At 36.3% G+C, this 20,530-nt stretch overlaps 1 protein-coding gene across 9 annotated transcripts in view; it reads left to right on the forward strand.

Annotated features, from left to right (window-relative positions):
• TFEC (transcription factor EC) overlaps positions 1-20,530 on the forward strand; it is a 149,855-nt gene that overhangs the window by 78,561 nt on the left and 50,764 nt on the right. Inside the window, exon 1 of one of the 9 annotated variants that reach the window (XM_080556477.1) lies at positions 848-973. The exons of 7 other annotated variants lie outside the window; for them this stretch is intronic. The gene's annotated coding sequence lies outside the window, so the exon portion shown is untranslated. Of the gene's footprint in view, positions 1-847; positions 974-10,984; positions 11,113-20,530 lie in introns of those variants that run through there. One more of the 9 variants, XM_080556484.1, reaches the window with a different exon arrangement.

The following is a 20,530-nucleotide window of genomic DNA, read 5'->3' on the forward strand; positions in this document are numbered from 1 at the left end:
TAACCAAGTAATGGTGGGATCGAGAATATGCATAGAACTGTGACAAAGCCAGGTAGTCACTGCAGATAGCATCAAAGGAATTCTAGTCAGTCTGTATCAGTCACACTTCTTTTTAAATATCAACACCTGATTCCTCTTTCTACCAACTCTCACATTTCCTTAAACTACTTGCATCTGTACAGAACATGGTGTTGCAATCAGCAGCCAGGATGCAGGAGATCTTGACTTGGGGCACTGATCTTAACTTAGTTTTCCTTTAATGACCTTTGTTCCCTGACTATATATATCAATGTTATATTAAAACAAAACAAAACAAAAATGTAAATTTTTAGATTTAAAAATATTAAACAAACAAAAATAATCTAATGACTTTCATTTAAATGTGTGAAAGTTAGCATGCTAATTAGTATAGTTTTGACTAAGAAATTACAAGCACAAACTCCCCACGTACATGAGTAGAGGTCTAGGAGAGCCGAAGCCTGTATTTAATGCTAGCTTCATGTGCTATGTCTGCCATGACCTTTAACGTCTGAGCTAAGATTTATTAATTTCCAAACTTCCTCCTCTAAGCTTACGTTTAGAAACCTAGATAGAAGTGTTCCCGAGAGCTGCCATTCCCTGTGGTACTTGGTAGCCTGTATGCCTGTCCATGGTGGTGTCTTTCTGTGCTTACAAGAAGCAGTTCATTTCCACCGAAAGTCTTAAAGGAAAAAGTGAAGCGTACCTCTTTATGGGCATGAGTCTGAATATTTTGCTCCACTGCATCTGTGTGAAGTGCACTGATCCACTACTTCAAAAGCAATGTCGGGATTGTTATTTCCATGTGCCAGCCAGTGTATAACAAATACCGAAGGCTAACAGTGTGCTTGCTACACAAGAGAGAAGAAAATCTCCTTCCCATTGTGGTCTCTTCAGTCTGTTTATTAGGAGTACCAAAACAGCCTGTGAGGTTTTTACATTTTGTTTTTACTGGGTAAGAACAATGAATTTAAAATGTTCTTCATAGTGCCTGACCCACCTCAAAGTTTCAATAGCACAAGGAGTTGGTGGTTCTGTGCATTTACTTCAGGTATTTGGGTGTGTTTTATTTAGGTATGTCTTATGCTCATTAATGTTGCGTTTTGCTGTTCTCTTAGTTGCATTCATGGACTGATCAGTAGGGTTGGTTCCTCCTGCCCCACTTTTGTTGTTTACAGAGTTCTTCTGATGGAAAAGTGGTAAGAGTGAGCAGGGAACTAAGTCTGTAATTTTAAGCACACAAAAAAAGCAGACCTTTTTCTCATTTTGAAGGAAAAGATAGTTTAGAAATGTCAGTAATCATAACAGAACTCACTTTTTCATTTAAGGATGTAAAAATACATGTGGAAACCAGTAAGACCAATTAATATAATGAGATAAGAAACTCAAGTATACAGAGAGTTTTGAGATAAACTGCAAGCTTTTTTTTTTCTTTTTTTTTTTTTCCTGCTCTAAAAGTTATGTGTGTGTGTTTGCCTGTCTATACGAAGGTATACATAAGGAAGAAGGCCAATTTCTTGCATATGTATTTGTCTATTATATATATGTCTATAAGGTACCATTTAAAGTTATTATTTCAGTTACTTATTCTTTACTGGACAGGAAGATGGGAAGGATATTTTGTCCTTTACAGCTGAGTAAAGGCCTGTCCTACAGCCTTGTTATCTCCAGTTAAAGAATGTAATGTCATGGTAGTGCTGGATCTGAAAAGAGGGCCTGTACAGGAACGGTATTTGTGCAAAAGGTCAGAATAAGAGAAAAAGCCATCAATAATAATAGACACTTTGATTTATACAGAATTGTTTATTAGATTTTTGGTATGAAAGATGATTGCATAATTATGTTGTTGCAACTTAATTCAGTTTGGTCAGTCATGAGGAGTAATTCTGAACACTGTGTAAGATCCATTTAGAAAAATATATTAAATTAATTTCCTGAATGCTCTAAATGTCTGTCTGCCCTTGCTTTATGCTCAGGGAAAGAGTTCTCATTTGGAAGGAGCAAAGGTGTAGCAGATGTCAAGTTAGGCACTGACTCCTCAGCTGTATGATGTCTTAAATTCCTTTATGGACCTGAATTCAGACTTCCTTCATCTGAAAATGAAAACCACCATCATTTGTGGGGCAATTGAGATTGCTAGACAGCCTTCCCCCCCTCAGGCAGGAGCTCATGTACTCTGCTTTCTACAGAAGAATAGGAGCCACATCTTGTTCCTTTCTATGTTTACCATATTTTTTAGAAAATGCATCCATTTTGATGTATTCATTGCAAGAATATGAAACTTTACATGACATTTACATGCCATTTAGATCTAAACTAACCTATAAATGGACACAAATATATGTATATTTTTGTCCTAATCTATTTGAATCAGAGAATCATTAAGGTTGGAAAAGACCTTTAAGTTCATCTGGTCCAACCATCCCCCTACTACCAATGTCACCCACTAAGCCATGACCCTAAGTGCCAGGTCCAACCTTTAAAGCGTGCTATTGTTTCAGAATTCCTACACTGAAAGATGTAGGTCTACAAACCTGCTGTGATTTGGAAAAACTGTCTGAGTATATTAACTGGTTCTTAGACTCTTTCTGCTATTGTGCAAATGCTGCATAAGGTGGTGTGGACTGTAAAGCCCCACTAATTGAGTAACTGTGATGTTCCAGGTGGAGCCTGAGATGGGATGCAAATGTTGCAGTGTCTGCCTCCCTTCTTCTATCTGTCTCACTTTCATGAGCAGTACAATTCACACACAATTATTTTTTTTTCTGTTAGAACAGTTGAACAGTTGGTGCCAGCCTACATAATGGCTAGCTATTCTAATGCCTTCTTTTTTTTTTTTTATTAACAAAAGCACTCTGAATATTCATAAAAAGTTGACATTATTTCATTAGCATTTGCAGGTGTATGTGTAAGCCTACTGAAAAGAGTATCATGCTCTCTGCTGGATATCTGCATGAATGTTTCTAAAACATGACTTCCCACAAGCACAGAGGACCATACAGCAAGGCAATTAATCAGTACTGAATGTGTATTCCCAGTCTCTCGCTTCTGCTCTCTTTCTTGTTAGTTCAGAGCTGTATTTATTATTACTTCTTTCATAAATCTGTGAGATCCTAATCTAGCTCTCCAATAGATAGACAAAAATGGGTGTTTGTCAAATTTCTCAGCCCTTTTGACCTCGTTTTTTACAAAGAGGTTTTTATATATTGGATTTTTATCTGTATTACAGAAACAAGACTTTCAGAGTTTATTTCAAAATCAGAGTTGCACTCCAGGAGCTCAAAAATTTCCAGTCATGCTCAAAAAAGCAGGAAATCTGACACATTGTAAAGACGGTAATTATAACTATTGGTTGATTGTGCCTCCTGAGCAACTAGCGACATGGGGCAGAGACTGAAATTTTGTTCTGAATTCGTGAAATGCATGCCATGAGGAATTTGTAGTACATCACAGGCTCCTAGGAGCAACATGGTTACTGAACGTGTGTGCAGTGCAGCTGCGTGGATCAAGAGGGTTGCAGGTGCTGGTCTGCCAAGACGGAAGAGAAAAGTGATAGTGATGGGCTGGAGCCCAGTTTCATTCTTTGCTTATACTCTGCCACTGCTGCTATAATGCAATAAATAATTAATAATAATAAGGTTAATAGACAGCTTTGGCCTGGTGATATTTTGAAGTAGCAGAAATGGATGGAGAGCTTGGAGATCTTTCGATGAGAAAGTTAGAATGGACAAAAATCATCTTGTGTTGGGCTCACTGAAGAGCTATTAAAAAGAAAGCCATAACTCTCTGCTGTAGTGAGCACTAATCAGCCTGGGGACCTTATCCATATATAAGCAAATGTTCTGGGTTTCCCATGAGCTCCAAAGTTATGCTTTCAAGAATAATAACTACTCTGTGAATTTTGGCCTCCTGCCACAAGATATTCTTCTGCTCTCTGGTGATGTGGGCCAGCTTCTGCCAGCCTCAAACACACCCTTACTCACTTCTCATCCTGACAAGGAGAATGCCATTTTCAAAAGAAAATAGAAACAACACAGTGAAGACAAATTGACAGATTTTCTTCTACATTCAGCACTTTCCAGTAAAACTCCAGCAGCTGAGATTTGTGATTCTATCCATTATCTCCATGTCCTATGCTGATTTTTACCCATTGCTTTTCACCTCCACATGAATTAGCAGCTTCCTATGAACTTTCAGCCTGCAGATCCACATAACATGTTGTAAGAGCTGCAAATCAATAGAAATCATCTGAAATCCATACATCATCTTACACAGTGACACATCACTGGGAGGTGAAGCAGACCTACAGAGGGAGGAGAGTGATGCTGAACATTTATTTGTTCTCTCGTCCTGCCTGACCAGGGTTTAGTGGCTCCAGCAAATGTAATTGTTGTAATAATGATCCAGAAGGAAAAATTTGCAAGAACTAGACCCAGAACATTTTTATTTATTTATTTATTTATTTATTTAAAAAAGCATGTACTCTTCTCATTAACTAAATAGTCGGATCACTTATTATGGAAATTCCATATGCATATTCCCAAGCATTTCTGTATGTTGTCTAGCTGCTACAATGGGCTGGCTTCCTTCTAAATCTCAGTGTGACAATGTGGCTCAGACTAGGCTTTTAAAATAGATGTGTATTACAGAACTGGGTTTTAATCCCAGCTACACCTGAATTGGCTTTGTATGGACTCTCAGGTACCTTAGCTGTAAAACTGGTCAATAGTTGTGACTCCCCAGTGCATGAAGACTTTTTGCATATTAACAGCAGCGAGCAGTAGCAAAAAATTAGGAGCAGTTGGTTCCCTAGCAGGGATCAGAAGTCATGGTGTCTAGGTTTGGATTTAGCTGTAACTCGTAGTTGACTACTACTGCAAGAAGTGGGAGAGAGGCTGTGTCTTCCAGGGGTAATTTCATGATCCGTATATTTTCTTATAGCAGACTGCAAAAGCCATAAATTTAATCAGAACAGGCAGCTGTGTTCCACACAGGGGTTGGGGTTAGGGTTGAGGTGTGACTGGGTATGATTCATTTAGATCTGTAGTTTACCACATGGTGTTGGCTGTGCTACTTCTACAAACAGCTTTTAAAATGAAAGCTTCAGGGATAAATAGGAAACAACAAATAACAGTTTCCTGATAAGTAAAGCCAAGTTAGAGATTCCTGAAATATATTTGGGAAGTAGGGTTGACAAAAAGATATTTTGTGGATACACTCCACTATTTCATAACAGACTTGCTCTGAGCTACTAGAGCTAGAGTTATACTTTATTAGTCCAGATTCTGGTGCTCTGTTCCCCAAACCTCAGACAGCCATAAAAGTAGAAAGGAATAAAATGACCTGTATATTTTTATTTATATTAAAGATACTGACTTTAAAATTTAGAAAATTCCAACATATCATCACATGTAAATGGGCTTGGCTGTCTTTGACTCCACAGCAGCTGTATCGATTGACACCTCCTAAAGACCTGTCTATTTTATTTTATTTTATTTTATTTTATTTTATTTTATTTTATTTTATTTTATTTTATTTTATTTTATTTTATTATTTTATTTTTTCTCTTACAGTTTTGAAAGCAAAACCACTGTTTGAGTCTTTATTTTAAAACAAAGAATGCATGTAAATCATGTCCTCTATGTTCATCAGACATGCTGTTGAGTTTGATAGTCCTATCATTTGTAAGCTACATATATTGTTGCTTTAATGCATTCCCTCACTACTTTGATAAAAGCCTTAAGATGTTGCCACTAGTCCTTTGATGTTTCCTTCTGATGTTACAGTACCTCTTTTTTCCTTCTCTTCCAAAAATTCTGTTTTGCATAAACATGAGGAGGCAAGACATTTCTAGTTAAGGATAGAAACATCAAGTTTTATCAATAAAAGGACAAAAAAAAAAAAAAGAAAAAAAAAAGGTAATCCAGACTTTTATATACTCTAGTCAAGTAATTATAGATGAAAAAAAAATACCCTGCAAGGGTGTTTACATTGCACTTAGAGCAAACATTTTTTCACTAGTTCTAAATAAAACAACCAGGCTACTGTGAATTTTCATATGATGCGATCATTTATTTCTTCATAGGTTGTTACGGGAACTCCAGGAAAATGAACCTTATGGTTTAAATAAACCTCCTAGTTTACTAGTAAGAAAACACTTTCATGTCTAGTCTTGTCCATAAACTATCAGGCTACTAACAGGGATTAACTGATTATCACACAAGAAAAAAGACTTAATTTTTATTTTTAGCTTCAAAGCCATATGTCTTATCTTGAAGCAAAAATGCTTAGTTTTTTCTTTTCTTTTCTTTTCTTTTTTCTTCTTTTTTTTTTTTCCTCTGGGAATAGCAAGGGATTATTATTACTACTGTTATATTGTTATAGTTATTTTTTGTTATTATCTAAAAGCCCATATGAAGAAGAGGTCCCATTATCCCAATGGACTGAAATAATCCCTGTCCCAAAGATTTTCCAAAATAAGAAAAAAATATTAAAATAGTGAAGAATAAATGTTATTATTACCTTTTAACAAGGAAATTCAAGCCAAAGATCAAATGTTCTGCTCAAGGCCATATAGGGAAAATCTAGCAAGGGCAGGGACTGAATACACACAGCTCCTGAGTGCCAGTTTAGTGTAATTTAAACTACTGGCAAATGTTGTGGAAAGAGTGATTTTCTTATGAATGGCAGGACTGTTTTATTGCATTCAGGAAGAACCCAATGTAGTGGAGCCACAACATGGTCTGGTGATTAAAGAATGTTAACTCAAGCCAAGAAATGCCAGTTTGTAATCTTGCTTCTTCCAAGATATACATGTCCTTTGGCTAACCAAAATTTTTACTGCTTTCTAGACAAGAAGACAAAATTTCATACTGCATTATAGCTATAACCTGAAAACTGCAAATCTTTTTCAAATGTTTTTATGATAAATTCTCAGTAACATAAATAGGCATAAAATATGGCTGCTTTATCTCACAACTGAAGAGTGGTACACATCTTAAGGACTTGTTTCACAGCTCACTAATGCACAATGCCCTTGACAACTACTGCTCAGAGCTTCAGTCCTAAGAGCAGTTGTCCATGTGAGTATTTCCCTGAAATCAGTGAAACCACTTGGTTGGATAAAATGGGAAAAGTGTAAGTAATTGCAGGATCAGAGCTAGGAAGGTATTAGCGAGGATAAAGACATTCTTGTAGCAATAAGCAGTGATTTCGCAAAAGCAAATAATGACCTCTCTCTCCATTCCCCCTCCCCAAACCTCTTTCCTTCCCAAGTAAGATGGAAGTGGGTAGAGACAAAGTAAGATCCTAATCAGCTAGGGTGAAATTTGGGAACTGGAAATAAGAATTAAGTAAAAACTACTTGACTTTGGAATCAAAAACTATGCAACCACAAAAAGTTCTAGAAGAACAGCAAAATTGAAGGAACCAAATGATTGTTGTGAATTAATTTCTGCTAAATGAATTTATTTATTCACCTTACCTCAAGGTAACTATATCTTTTGTGTCTACCTTTGGTCTTCCCTGTGTTGTTGCAGCTGCTCAGTTCAGGCTCAGTAGGCTGGAGAGATGGCCTTCAACTTTTGCTGCTTACAGGTAGAGAAGGGTGACTTTTTTTTTTTTTCCCTTAAACTTCAATACTCTATAACTCCATTTTAATATTTATTGATTTTACTGTCCAGCTGTAAAACAAAATCTGAATTTATGCCATTGATCAGAGAATGAATGATCCCTATGAAGAATGATCTCTATACATGTACATAGACTTATATTTCCCATTGCCGTGAAGACCAACTCTTGCTGCAATCATAGAATCATAGAATAGTTTGGGTTGGAAGGGACCTTTAAAAATCATCTAGTCCACCACCCTGCCATGGGAAGCAATGTCCTATAGCAGATCAGGTTGCCCAAAGCCCCATCTAACCTAGCTTTGAACACTTCTAAGGATGGGGCTTCCACAGTCTCTTTGAGGAACATGTTCCAGTGCCTAATCACTCTTTTGGTAAAACAGTTCTTTTTAATATCTAATCTAAATCTAGTCTATTTCAATTTGAGACCATTACCCTGTCCTGTCACCACAGGTCTTGGTGAAAAGTCTTTCATTGTCTTTCCTATAAGCTCCCTTTCAGTATTGAAAGGTCACAGTAAGATCTCCTGTAGCTGTCTCTTCTCCAGGCTAAGAAAACCCAACTCTCTCAGCCTCTCTTCATAGGAGAGATATCCAGCCCTTGGATCATTTTCCTCTGTTTTGATCTCTTTCTTCCCAGCTTTGCTCTCTTGCTTACTCTCCTCACACTTTCTTCAGAACAGGTGTCCATACTTGAAGCCTACAGTAAAAAGACATAGAATTTTACCATACAGCAGTCACTGTTACCATGGATCATTTTAAATTGCCTTGCTTCTATGCAAAGACTTTATTTTGGTGTCTGTTACAACAAGAGAGTCCCAGAATGATTGATATCAGACCTCCCAGAAGGTGGGCTTTAAAGGTATGTTTATAAAGCTACTATCCATGTTCATCTCTCTTATAACATTAGCTTTTATTGTTGAAGTCTAAATTCTAGGACGACTGGACACCCAGTACACTGAAATTGAGATCTGTGTATTTGTCCTGAGAGAAAAAATGTTTACTACAGAGTTTTATGTGGGTTTTACTGAATCCTCACTCATAAAATATGGCTCTCACTTCCCCCTATTTGAATTGATTAGTCACCCAGGGCTGCTCTTCCATGAAAGACCTTTCCCCTCCCATCCATGGCAGGTTTTGCACACTGACATAAAACTGAAATCAAGTAAGTCTCTGGGTATATCCTCTAAACAGTGACACTGTACTGTTGGCATGGCCTTCTTATCTATGAGGGAGGATGCAATGGAATTTGCTTTAATGAAACGGAGCTTTAAATTATTCACCAGCCTATTCGCTGTCTGGTCCAAAACTAGCCATCTTGAAGGAAATGCTAGCAACAAAACAACCAGACCTAATTTTGATCCATAAGAAGATCAAAAGCTCTGCTGGAAGTTTTTTTTTTTTTTTTTGTGTTGTTTTGCTGGCAATCTTTTGTGTGATCTGCAACGCATTCTGGCAAAGGACTTTCTAGTTGATGTACTCCTCTGGCCTATTCACCTCCAAATAACCTATTCAGCATCAGGACCCTTTGTTCACTGCAAACACAGAAAGTGAGCTAACCAGGATTTTCTGCATCCAAGCTTTTTTTTATGTTGAATATTTTGTTTCCTTGTTTTGCTTGACAGTTAAGCATTGATTATACAAAATCACACAGAATATTTTCTTATGGCAAATTGGGACATTAGTGCTTTGCATTTATTATGGCAGAACTACTTTATGTTGCCCGGTACTAGGGCAAGTATTAGACTTGGCACCTAGGTAAGCTAACCAGTAGAAAAATGGAATAGGGTCTAAATTTCTGCTTCGTATGTTCCAACATTCTCTGTTATTGTTTTGTCTACTTCCCAGTTTGTGTAATTGCAATATCTTGGTTTTCCTTCTATTCTTTTTAGGTTATTTATTATAATGACATAATCATCTTTCTTTTCCATCCCAGTTTTATTCTCCCTGTATTCTTGGTGATGGGCTTTATTTTTAAAGTATTCTGGCTAGGAAGAAAGGCTTATCCGAAATGTCTTCTAAGTAGAAAACTGAACGTTATGTTCCTTCTGTTGTTCAGTATTCTGACTCTTTAGCCAGCCCTATTTTTTCATACTTGTTGTCAGCCTAATCTAGCCAGCTGGTTTAACTTTTCTAATTTTCCTTAGTCATAGTGTTTTCCTCTTTCATAATCGTATTAAACCCAGTTCTTGTTTTGCACCTATTAATCCTAAATCAAGATTTCCTGCACTTCCTACGATGCTGAACACTGCCTCAAAGCTTTCCAGCAAATTGGATAATGCCATCTGCAAATTTAAGGTGACTTGAGTATTCTCCATTGATACAGTCACATTCTTCTTCTGGGGTTGGTGAGATAGTTCAGCAAGACTTTTTCACTTGCCTTGCCACATGCAAATTTTAACTCAACTGCACTATAAATGTTTTTGAAGACAAAAAATCTACAATAATGTAAACTGTACCTTTGGAGGGGAAAATTAAACAGCAATCATTGACATGAAAGTATTGCTTCAGAAATCAAAAATGTGTCTTAAATTTAGCTGGGCTGGAGATGCATGGATTAATGTGACAACCTAAATTCTTCTGTTGGAGATCCAGCCTCGGAGAGTGACAGCAGGAAACCTGCATCTCAAGTAGTGGGACTTCATAATCTTTAGGGAAGGATAATCTTGCTCATTACAGAGATGTATGCTGTACATTCCATCAGTTTTCAGTGTGAAAGCCTTCCTCAATCTAGCAGGCTTTTATGCATCCTTTGATTCAGTGGGATGGTCCTGAGGGCCAACAACATACCAATAAAATCTGGACTTGATTGAGAAAAATAAGGGTTTTACCAAAATGCAAGTCTTACACATATGCTTTGCATCCAGCAATGTAAAAGGTAATGAGCCCAAATAAATTTCAGTAAATTGTATTGCTAAATTACTTTGAAACTGTGCAGAATATATTGAGAGTGTGAACTGGATTGAGAATAATCCTGGTGTTTGAAGTTAAAGCAAAGAAAATTAACTTATTCTAGATGGTAGTAAGAGATTGTATGAAGAAGAGTTCTTCCTCTGTGTTTAGATTTTGTGGCCTTTTGAATGCAAATGGTGATGACAGACTAACAAAATGATCGAAGGAAACTGCTAACATGGCCATACTATTATGCTCCTGATTTCTTTCAGCATCTATTCTTCAGTTAACAGTGCATTTAAGACCCACATAGGAAGTTTCTTTCCTTAAAAGTGCTGTATCATTTCTTCTTCCTTAACTGAAATTCCAGACAGAGTTAAGGAAATACCCTCATGAGCCACTTCTCCTTTCTCTCCCTAGAACCAACTGGATACACACAAGCAGTGACATACATTATTCATGGTCAGATTTGTATTGGTCTTTTCTTGTTTGCCCTGCTGTGTTCGTGTCCCTGGGCTCTGGGGTGTTGCTGTTTTGTAGAGGTGATAGAACTGATAGCAATCCAGCCTCAGCCGGTAGGTAAAGACACTGGAAAACCAATGCTTCTGCATGTTAACTGTGTGATGAAAATCAGCCTAATCAATTCTTGCTTTATTTTGCATGTGTGACAGAATCATAGTTTAAGCTGCCATCTTCCTAAAGCAGACCAAAGGGACTACAGTTAGCCTTCTTTCCATAATGTAGCCTATTGCTTATGCTGATAACTACTAATGAATTCACTTGATAATTAAATAAACATACTAATACTAATAAACTCACATACGAAATTTTACTCTTTAACATTCACAGCACACCACTTTTTTGCAATACAAATAATGTGATATAGTTTCCTGCTGAAAGTTCTGTGGAAACATGCTGAAGGCTTTAAAATACTGCTATCATTATTAAATAATGAGAGGAAAATAAGAAAATCCATTGGCACTAGCATATGTAAACTTATTTAATATTCTATATTTTCTTAATTTAACAAAATATAATTTTATAATATATATATATAAACTTTTCATGATCTTTTTTTAACCAGTTTCTTTATGAAAAAAGTAGGATTCTTACTTTTCAACCAAGAAAATATTAATTTTGGTGGCAGAAAGATTTCACATAGATACATAACTACATCAATCATTTTCTAGGCAATTCTAACTTCACTTATTTTTAACTTGTACATTCCTTTCAGCATTAGGACTATTGTATTTGAAAAACTTACCTAGCTTTTCTTGTTTTGTGCTGCTTTAATTAATACTGCTTATAATTAATACTCTTAAAAATGACTTACCAGTAGTAATCTTTAATTCCATATTGACACAGAAATTTCATTTAAACTAAGTGGGAATTTCTCTTGATTAATCCCAGTAAAATCAATCATCTTTTGTTAATCAACATGTTTTTATTATAAGCTGAAATATAAGCTGAATATAAGTGAAATATAAGCTGAAAGTTGTTGAGTAGTTTGAGTTTACCCTAATATCACTCTTTCAGCTCCTACTCTGTAGTGTTTACTATGTGTGTATATGTTTGTTGTACCTAAACTGAAATGTAAATGCTATCAAGTAAAACCCTAACACTGAAGGACACATACCTGTTTCAAGAGGCCAGGCTGCCTCTTGATTCTATTTATGGTGTTCTTACAGTAGTTCTCACTGTAAAGATTTTTAAAGACTGATTTCAGAATTCAAGTAATTAGAAAAGGAACTGAATTTTGATCTGTTGTACATTATAAATTGTATTAATCTTTTATTAATCTTTTTTATTTAATTTTTATTTATTTTTATTTTTTTATTTTTTTAATCTTTCATTAATCTTTATTAATCTTTTTTTTTTTTTGGCTAATTGAGTTACTGCTGAATGGAACATGTGGTGAACTAAGATTAGGTTAAGTTCATGTCAAAAGGCAAGACTGCTTGCTCATTTCAGTACTGAAAGCACCAGTTAACACTATCTTTGTGAGATTTCCAGTCAACTGTAGAATACAGCAAAAACATAAGTATTTGGGGACTTGCACTTTCTAAATGTTCACTGAAGGAATTCTTGGCATCCCTTTTCCTCTTTAGCAGTGTTAGGCTGAAAAGTACCTTTTCAGGCTTAAAATGAAAACCTATAATTCAATAAAGACTCCCCAAAATTAATTATGCATTTTAAAGTAAAAAGTTAAATTATATTCATTATAACATCTGTTCATGCTAGTGCTTTTTTGTTTGCTTGTTCATTTGTTTGTTTTCCACTAACACCTAGGCTCCTTATTAAACTCTTATTTCCTAAGAACAATGACAAAAATGTGAAATTATTGAAATATTTCAAGGACAACATAATTACTGCACTGTAAATCCGCTGTTATTACTCTAAGTAGAAATGTATTGCCGAAAGGATATACTGATTTTTAGGTAGTGTTACAGTAGAATCACAGAATGGTTTGGGTTGGAAGGGACCTTAAATATCATCTGATTCCGCACGACCCTGCCACAGAGCAGGGACACCTTCCACCAGACCAGGTTGCTCAAAGCCCCATCCAGCCTGGCCTTGAACACTTTAATTGATGAGGCAACCTGTTCCAGTGACTCACCATCCTCAGAGTAAAGAATTTATTTTGAATATCTAATTTAAATCTGCCCTTTTTTAGTTTAAAACCATTACCCTTGTCCTGTCACTACACCCCCTGACAAAGAGTCCCACCCCAGCTTTCCTGTAGGCCTCCTTTAGGTACCAGAAGGCTGCTCTAAGGGCTCCCCAGAGCCTTCTCTTCTCCAGGTTGAACAACCCCAACTCTCTCAGCCTGTCTTCGTAGGAGAGGTGTTCCAGCTCCTTGACCACCTTTGTGGCCCTCCTCTAGACTTGTTCTAATATGTCTGTGACCTTCTTGTGCTCGGGGCCCCAGAGCTGATCACAATGCTCCAGACGGGGTCTCAAAAGAGCAGAGCAGAGGGGGACAATCACCTCCCTTGCCCTGCTGGCCACACTTCTTTTGATGCAGCCCAGGATACGATTGGCCTTCTGGGCTGCAAGCGCATTCTCATCAACCAGCACCCCCAGGTCCTTCTCAGGGCTGCTCTCAATCTATTTTCTGCCCAGCCTGTATTTGTGCCAGAGATTGTCCCTGCCCAGATGCCAGACCTTGCACTTGGCCTTGTTGAACTCCATGAGGTTCACACTTGTCTACCTCTCAAGCCTGTCCACATCCCTCTGGATGTCATCCCTTCCTTCCAGCATGTCGATTGCACCACACAGCTTGGTGTCATCTGCAAACTTGCTGAGGGTGCACTCAATCCCACTGTCCACGTCATTGACAAAGATGTTAAACAGACACTGAACTGACAGTAATTTTTGCTATTTCCATGTATAGCAGGACAACAGCATGATAAATCATGAACATGGTCAGACTCATTGCCACTTGCAGCCATAAAACATATTTGAATACAAAATGTACCAGCTGATTTTTTTTTAAAAAGCTCTTAACTATTGATGTGAAGTATTTTCTGTTACTTTTTTCTCATACGACCATCCTTGATAGAAACGTCACCTACTACTCTCAACTACCCCAATCTGCTCCTCTTCTATGAAAGCAAATTTAGGACAGATCCTAACCTGGCTTAAAATGATGTTCTGCCCTGACTTCACAAAACAAACAAACAAGCAAACAAACAAAAACCACCACCACCACCACCACCACCAACAAAAAAACAACTCCAAAGACGTGTTGTGAAGCTGATCCTAGGATCAGCCTATTTCAAAAGATTTCCCTTTTTATCATTCAGAGATGGAGGAAAGCAATAGAAAGCAGATTTCTTAGGCTGATGCTGCTTTTGTTTGTGTCTTTATTGAAGCTATAATATTTCACAGAATTAGATGTTGCATTCAAAAATAACTTGTCCAACGCACTATCCTCCATGATCTGACTTGATCTAGAATATCTCTTCCAACATAAATTATTCTGTGATTCTGTGATTATACCTCACCAAACCACCTTCTGCCACCAACTTTTTTTCCTCCTTTCTGTACCATTCGTGCAGTGGATGGACCTGGGGGGTGCATACCCAGGTACAGTTTTCTTTTCTGAATGAGGGAGGACTGAGACACAATAAAGGGGTTATCAGTGCTGTTATCTGATGGTGAAATTATGACCACATTTTAAAAATTTGTGTTTTTCAACCAATGGGTTTTACTTCTGGGGGGAAATTTATGTAGTCTCCTTGGTATACAGTCATGAATCTTTCAAATTAGAAGTAGGCAATACTGGTGTTTTTATCCAAAATGGTTGTCTTTTGAACTTACTGTATTTTCAAAGAGGAATAACTGTCCAGAATTAGGCTTACTATGTTCAGTTTTTGTCATTTTCTTCTTTAGCTTTTGCTGCCAAAACATGAAAAAGTTATTTGAAAGTGTATTATAAATATCTGCGTACAAACACTCCCTACCCGATGAAATTAAGAAAGACAAAAACCCATTCCTTTCCCTTAGAAATACCTGTATATTCAAATACCAAAGTACTGTTTTCTCCTTTTACTGTTTTTGCATTAGTACTTTTTTCTGTATTATAGTTGATGTCCATATCCTTACACACCAGGAAAATATACTTTTCAGGTCTAGAATTGTTTTGTTGTCTGTAACTGAACAGGAGGGATGTTACTGCCATCACTGCATCTCAAATGATATGGTATCTGCTCTTCTTGGGAGACAGAAAAAAAGTGCACCAAACAGTAATCTATTACTTCATGTTCTGTCTTCCTATGTATCGAGGCTGACTTCTCTCTGAGTTCTCCAAGTGAGATGCAAATGAGAAGATGACAGTTGTGGTCACATAAAAATAATTATAATTCAAAGAAAGAACCAGAACCTTTTAAAACTAATCAGGAATTTACTAAATTAGGTGTCACACCAATGATCTTTTTTTTTCTTTTTCTTTTGTTTCATCCTATTTGAAGTTCAGACTTTCTCAGATAGAGATAAATGTAGTATACGTATGTGTTGGTTCTCTCCTATGTTAGACCTATTTCCCTTTCTTTACTTATGGATATCAAAACAGGCTATATATATCTTAACAGTACAGACATCTTTTGACTTTTCTGTGTTTTCATCTCCATTTAAATAGTTAAAAAATGCTGACATTAAAATATAATTTTTATGATTGCAAGCATTGTCATTATTCCTGGCATCTGTATCAGCCAGTGTTGAATGAATCCCAACTTTTGGAGTAGATTTGGTTTTGACATATGATATTTGTCAGAAAATTTTGAATATCTGAATTAGATACCTTGTTCTAGTTATGGATTTCTCATACTGCAAGAACTGTGCATTTACAGGTCTGTGTTAGCTGTTGCAGTTGACAAATAAAGAAGAACTCTTAATGCTGCTATTTTGTTTCTTCTGCAAGGACTGAACAAACTGCACTGGTGTAAGGTCATTAACAGAGTTTTTTTTTAACTAAAAAAAACAGTTTATGCTTTTCATACTGAAAACTGATATTCCTAGAATATTTGTTTAATACACCCTTCTCCATTTGATAGCATCATATTGGCTGACCTAATTAGAATGACTTCTGGAAACAGAGTATTCTGCAAGTAGTTAAGTAAAGGTATCAGGACCCAGCTCTTTAAACATAGCTGGCCATACAAAAAGATTCTTTCCATTCTTCAAATGCAAGAGTCACGTTCACTGTCCTTTAATAAAATCAACAATAAAGAGGAACTGGAACAGTACAGATTTATTATATTCACAGATGTCATGAATCAATGAGAGCATGGACAGGGTCACTGTGCAGAGTCAAAGTAAGGATATTAGCTGGGGTTTCATAATTTGATTGTGGTCCATTGTTATGCTTGTGTGGCCTATTAACTGTAGTGGTTGGTTTTATTCGCAGTTTAGATTTTCAGCTTAAATTCTAACTTAAATCAAAGGGATAGTTTTGTAAAAATACTTCCTGTAGTTTGCTTTGCTTAACTTTATAGGCTGTTTTTATACTGTAATGTTAAAATCTTGAGTCTTTGCCAGTGAAGACCACAAAGTCATCGAGACTCATTTTTATTTTAAAACATGACAAGCTGGCCTTAAGACCTTAGGGGTCCTTTCTTCAGAAGTCAAGCTGGTGATGGATAAGGAGCCATGAGAGCTGTGTGTATCTTAACTGCAGGAGTTCAATTAAGAAGCCAAGAGTGTCTCAGATATATCAGCGCAAATGGAAGTGCTTGCTTTGATAATGTCTCTGTAGCTGCTCAGTGCAGGTAGTTGGCTTCCCCCAACTCATTTCTGATTGCACAAGGAGGTTAGCACAGAGGAATACCTGAAAGAACCGAGCTCCATCAATGCTCAGTGAGTGCCAGAGAATGCCGCAATGGGGAAATGCTATCAAAATCACTGCATCTGCACAGGAATTTGTCAGGAAATGGCTAGCTGTATAATCTAACCCCTAACAGCTACAGCCATGAGAGCTCTGCTGCCTCTCTCTCCGTGAGAGACATGTTCTTCTGCTATATATGTTGTACAGAAAGTTTTCTCACTCAGCACTGATTTCTGCAGTCTCTTTTGCAGCTCTTTTGCCCCCACATTCATCTTGGTTATATCTTTCAACTGTTAATTTGCTGAACTACATAGATTTCCAGCTCGTTTGGCGCATGTTTGGCCATATCACCTCATCTATTTGCTCTGCCACACAGGTGGATTTGCTCGAAAATGTAAGGCTGAAGTAGATTCAAGAAGGTTCACCACTTTTGCCTATTCCTGTCACTCCTAGCATGCTTGTCTGAATCTAAAGGCTTTTGATTTTAGGAATCTGTATCATCCTCCTTTCTACCAATATTTCACTAGTCTTACCCTGAGAAATCTGTTCCTAGTTTCTAGCCAGGCTCACTTTTGTTGCTACTTAATGCCATGATACTGATTGTCATGGCATTCACTTCATACTGAAATCTGTTGCTTGGCCACAGTCTTTTAAAGAAGTGAAGACTTTTATTTGTTTCTTCTCAGTCTTCTCTTCTAAAACTAAATACTCCCCCTCTTTTCAATCACTGATCATTTTTGTTGCTTTCCTTTGGACCTACTCATGCACTTCTCATCTTCAAAGTCAGTATTTCCACTGTAAACACTTTGTAAAGAACACATCCTATTTTCAACTTCTGACGTTGTGAGATGCTTGATGTCAGCAAAGCCCTGTGGAAGCCTGCTTCATAAAACTTTCTAAAAATCAGCAGAGCCGTGCTTGGAAAGATAGATCATTCATATAGCACATTACAAGAACGCTGTCCACTTTTTGTCTTCTGTTTCCAAATGCCTTGTAGTGTTAAAATATAAAAGACCTACACCCATTTCTATTTTTCCAAGTGGAGTAAAACATTGGACTTTAATATTATTTAGGAAGACAAGTTTATTACGACAGCTTTTCCAAAGTAGACAATCTCACTCCATTTTAAATTAGAATTGTGCCTGGAATTAGAATGCATTTGCTGAAAATACTGTATTTAGAGGGCTGCTTTCTTTATGAAATCCTTTAGAAATAGAACACTGAAAAGCAAGTTTCTAATTCTAGCAAATGTTTTACTGTGTGTTTGTATCTGACCTTACTCAAGGAAACATTAGGCTTTGTCTTTTGGAGTACACATTAAGTTACTGTGACTTCAGTGACAGCGAATCACATAATTAATTGTTTTCCTAAATTCACATTTAAATTACAAGGACTCTTTCCTATGCTCCATCTTACAACTGGATACTCTATTTTAGCACTGTGTTAGTGCTGATGATTTCTTTAACTTGAAGTGCATATTATGTAGATAACAATTTTTAAAGTAAAAAAAAAAAGTATTTTTCTGAAGTATTGTAATAATTGAAAGTGTACATATAAGTAACTCTGTCTCAGAATAGAACTGTGCAATTAATAAACATTTTTACAATTTTCATTCTAGATATAATAGAAAATATATTTCTTTTCATAATGGTTGCCAATGTGATGGGTAATACTCCCACCCTACTCCACATTTATAATTATCAGCTATTTTAGGCCATTGAGATAACAAAATACTGAAGCAGTTGTCATTGTTGAAGATAAGGCCTTTGTCAAAGAACTTTAAAATGTTTCTTCTTCGGTCTCTTCACCCTTGAAAGAACATTCACAAGTTCCTGATGAATATGATGTCAAAGGTTAAACAAGATGAAAAATAGTGCATTAGAGTCACATGAGAGATTTTTTTGTTGTTGTTGTTTTTAAACTTGAAAGCTACTGTAAGGCATCAACTAAACACAGCTCTGAATTGCCAGACTGGATGCCTTTTGCTTTGTATTCTCTCTTCATGCATATTAATGGAGAAGGTCTCGTCTAGTCAGATCAAAGTTCCAATAAGAAAAATATATTCACATTTAAAAATTAATTACTGTGTTTAGCTTAAGTAATTAATTGACATAATCACACATGCTTTTATAAACTAAACATCAAAGTGAACAGCTATGTTATTTGGTGATAGTTTTTAAGATAGAACAGAAGTGTATAATTACTAAGATGAAATTTCATTTTATTATGAAATAATTTCACAAATGTGCTTTTCTCAAAAAGTTTAATAGAAAGAACAGGACAAACAAACAGCTGATGTTCATTTATAATAGAAGTTAGAAAGGAAAAAAGATTATTTTATCACTAAATTTTTTTTTTTTCCTAACTCTTAAAAGCCAGTTGAAAGTCATCAGAAATAGAACTGAAACAGTCTGTGTTATGTCTGTGTTTCTTATCTTAAAATGGAATTAGATTTTTTGGGTACTTGCAGAGCATTTTAATAATTAAAAAGTTCATAATTAGTTGCTTATTTTCTGGTACAGTGACTGAAAAGAACATGAGGCCCCATAACTCAAATAGATTCAGAGAGTTGTTGTGTTCAGGACTAATGGTAAATGATGTGATCCCATCAGTGTGAGAAATTTGACTTCAGGAACTTTTAAAAACATTGGAACAGATTAACATCCAGCATAAATGGCAAAGTAATGAAGTCTACTGCTCAGTCCAGCATATTATAACTATATTTATACATATTATATTGTTGCAGAGATTTGAACATTTATTAAATTCAGAGTGAATTTTCACTGAAGAAAAAGTTACTATTATGATAGTGAGTTCTCAGATCCAAAAGTCCATAAAATTTAAACAAAGAAAGGGCTATCAGACCACTCATTCTAATTCCTTTAATATCACTGGCTATTGTACTTTATTCAGTTATTATCCTGGTACTCAGCTTTGAGTCAAGAAAGTGTTTGATGAAAGTTTACCTTGGATTTGGCTAATTCATCTCTTCCAGAAATTCATCAACCCTTAGTCTGAAGAAAACAGCAGTTAGAGTCCCTGAACTATTCCTTCTGAATATGTCAGTGTCTATCTATTCACAGAATTTCTGATATGAGTTTACCTAACATCAGCCTGTGGGCAGTAGCTCATGTTTTCTATGTGTTAGCTTAACACAACCCTTTCACATTCAGCATCCCTCACAAATTTCAGTTTGACAGCAAGAAAGCAGTGGAGTTTCTTAAAGTGTTCATTGAAACACACTTTTATCACTCTTTATTTGCTTCTGTGGTTCTTTTCTATATCCTTTCAAATTTTCAACTATGTTTTAAAAATGTTTAGGGTCCACTGAGCCATTAATAAAAGCAGAGTAAAGCCAGGTTCTTATCTGCTTCCTTTATACCATTTTCTCTGTCTTGCTGTAGCATCACTAGCATCACCCCTGCCAAGTTGCTGGTTTATTGTTACCTCAAATCTTTTATGGACTCTTTGCTTCCAGAGTATTTTTCAATCAGTTTTCTACGGTGTTGCATCCTGTATTTCTTTTCCAGAAGATGTGTATTTGGCTGACTTGGAACACATGTTCTTTCAAGGGAGTCACTGCTCTATAAAAATATTTTTCTTTTCAGTACCTTTTATTTTTCTCTAGTCCCAAATCACTGATAGAAATGTTGAATAGTACAATATTG

This window comes from Anser brachyrhynchus (assembly GCF_964034855.1).
Source record: "Anser brachyrhynchus genome assembly, chromosome: 1".
Classification (NCBI taxonomy): Eukaryota; Metazoa; Chordata; class Aves; order Anseriformes; family Anatidae; genus Anser; species Anser brachyrhynchus.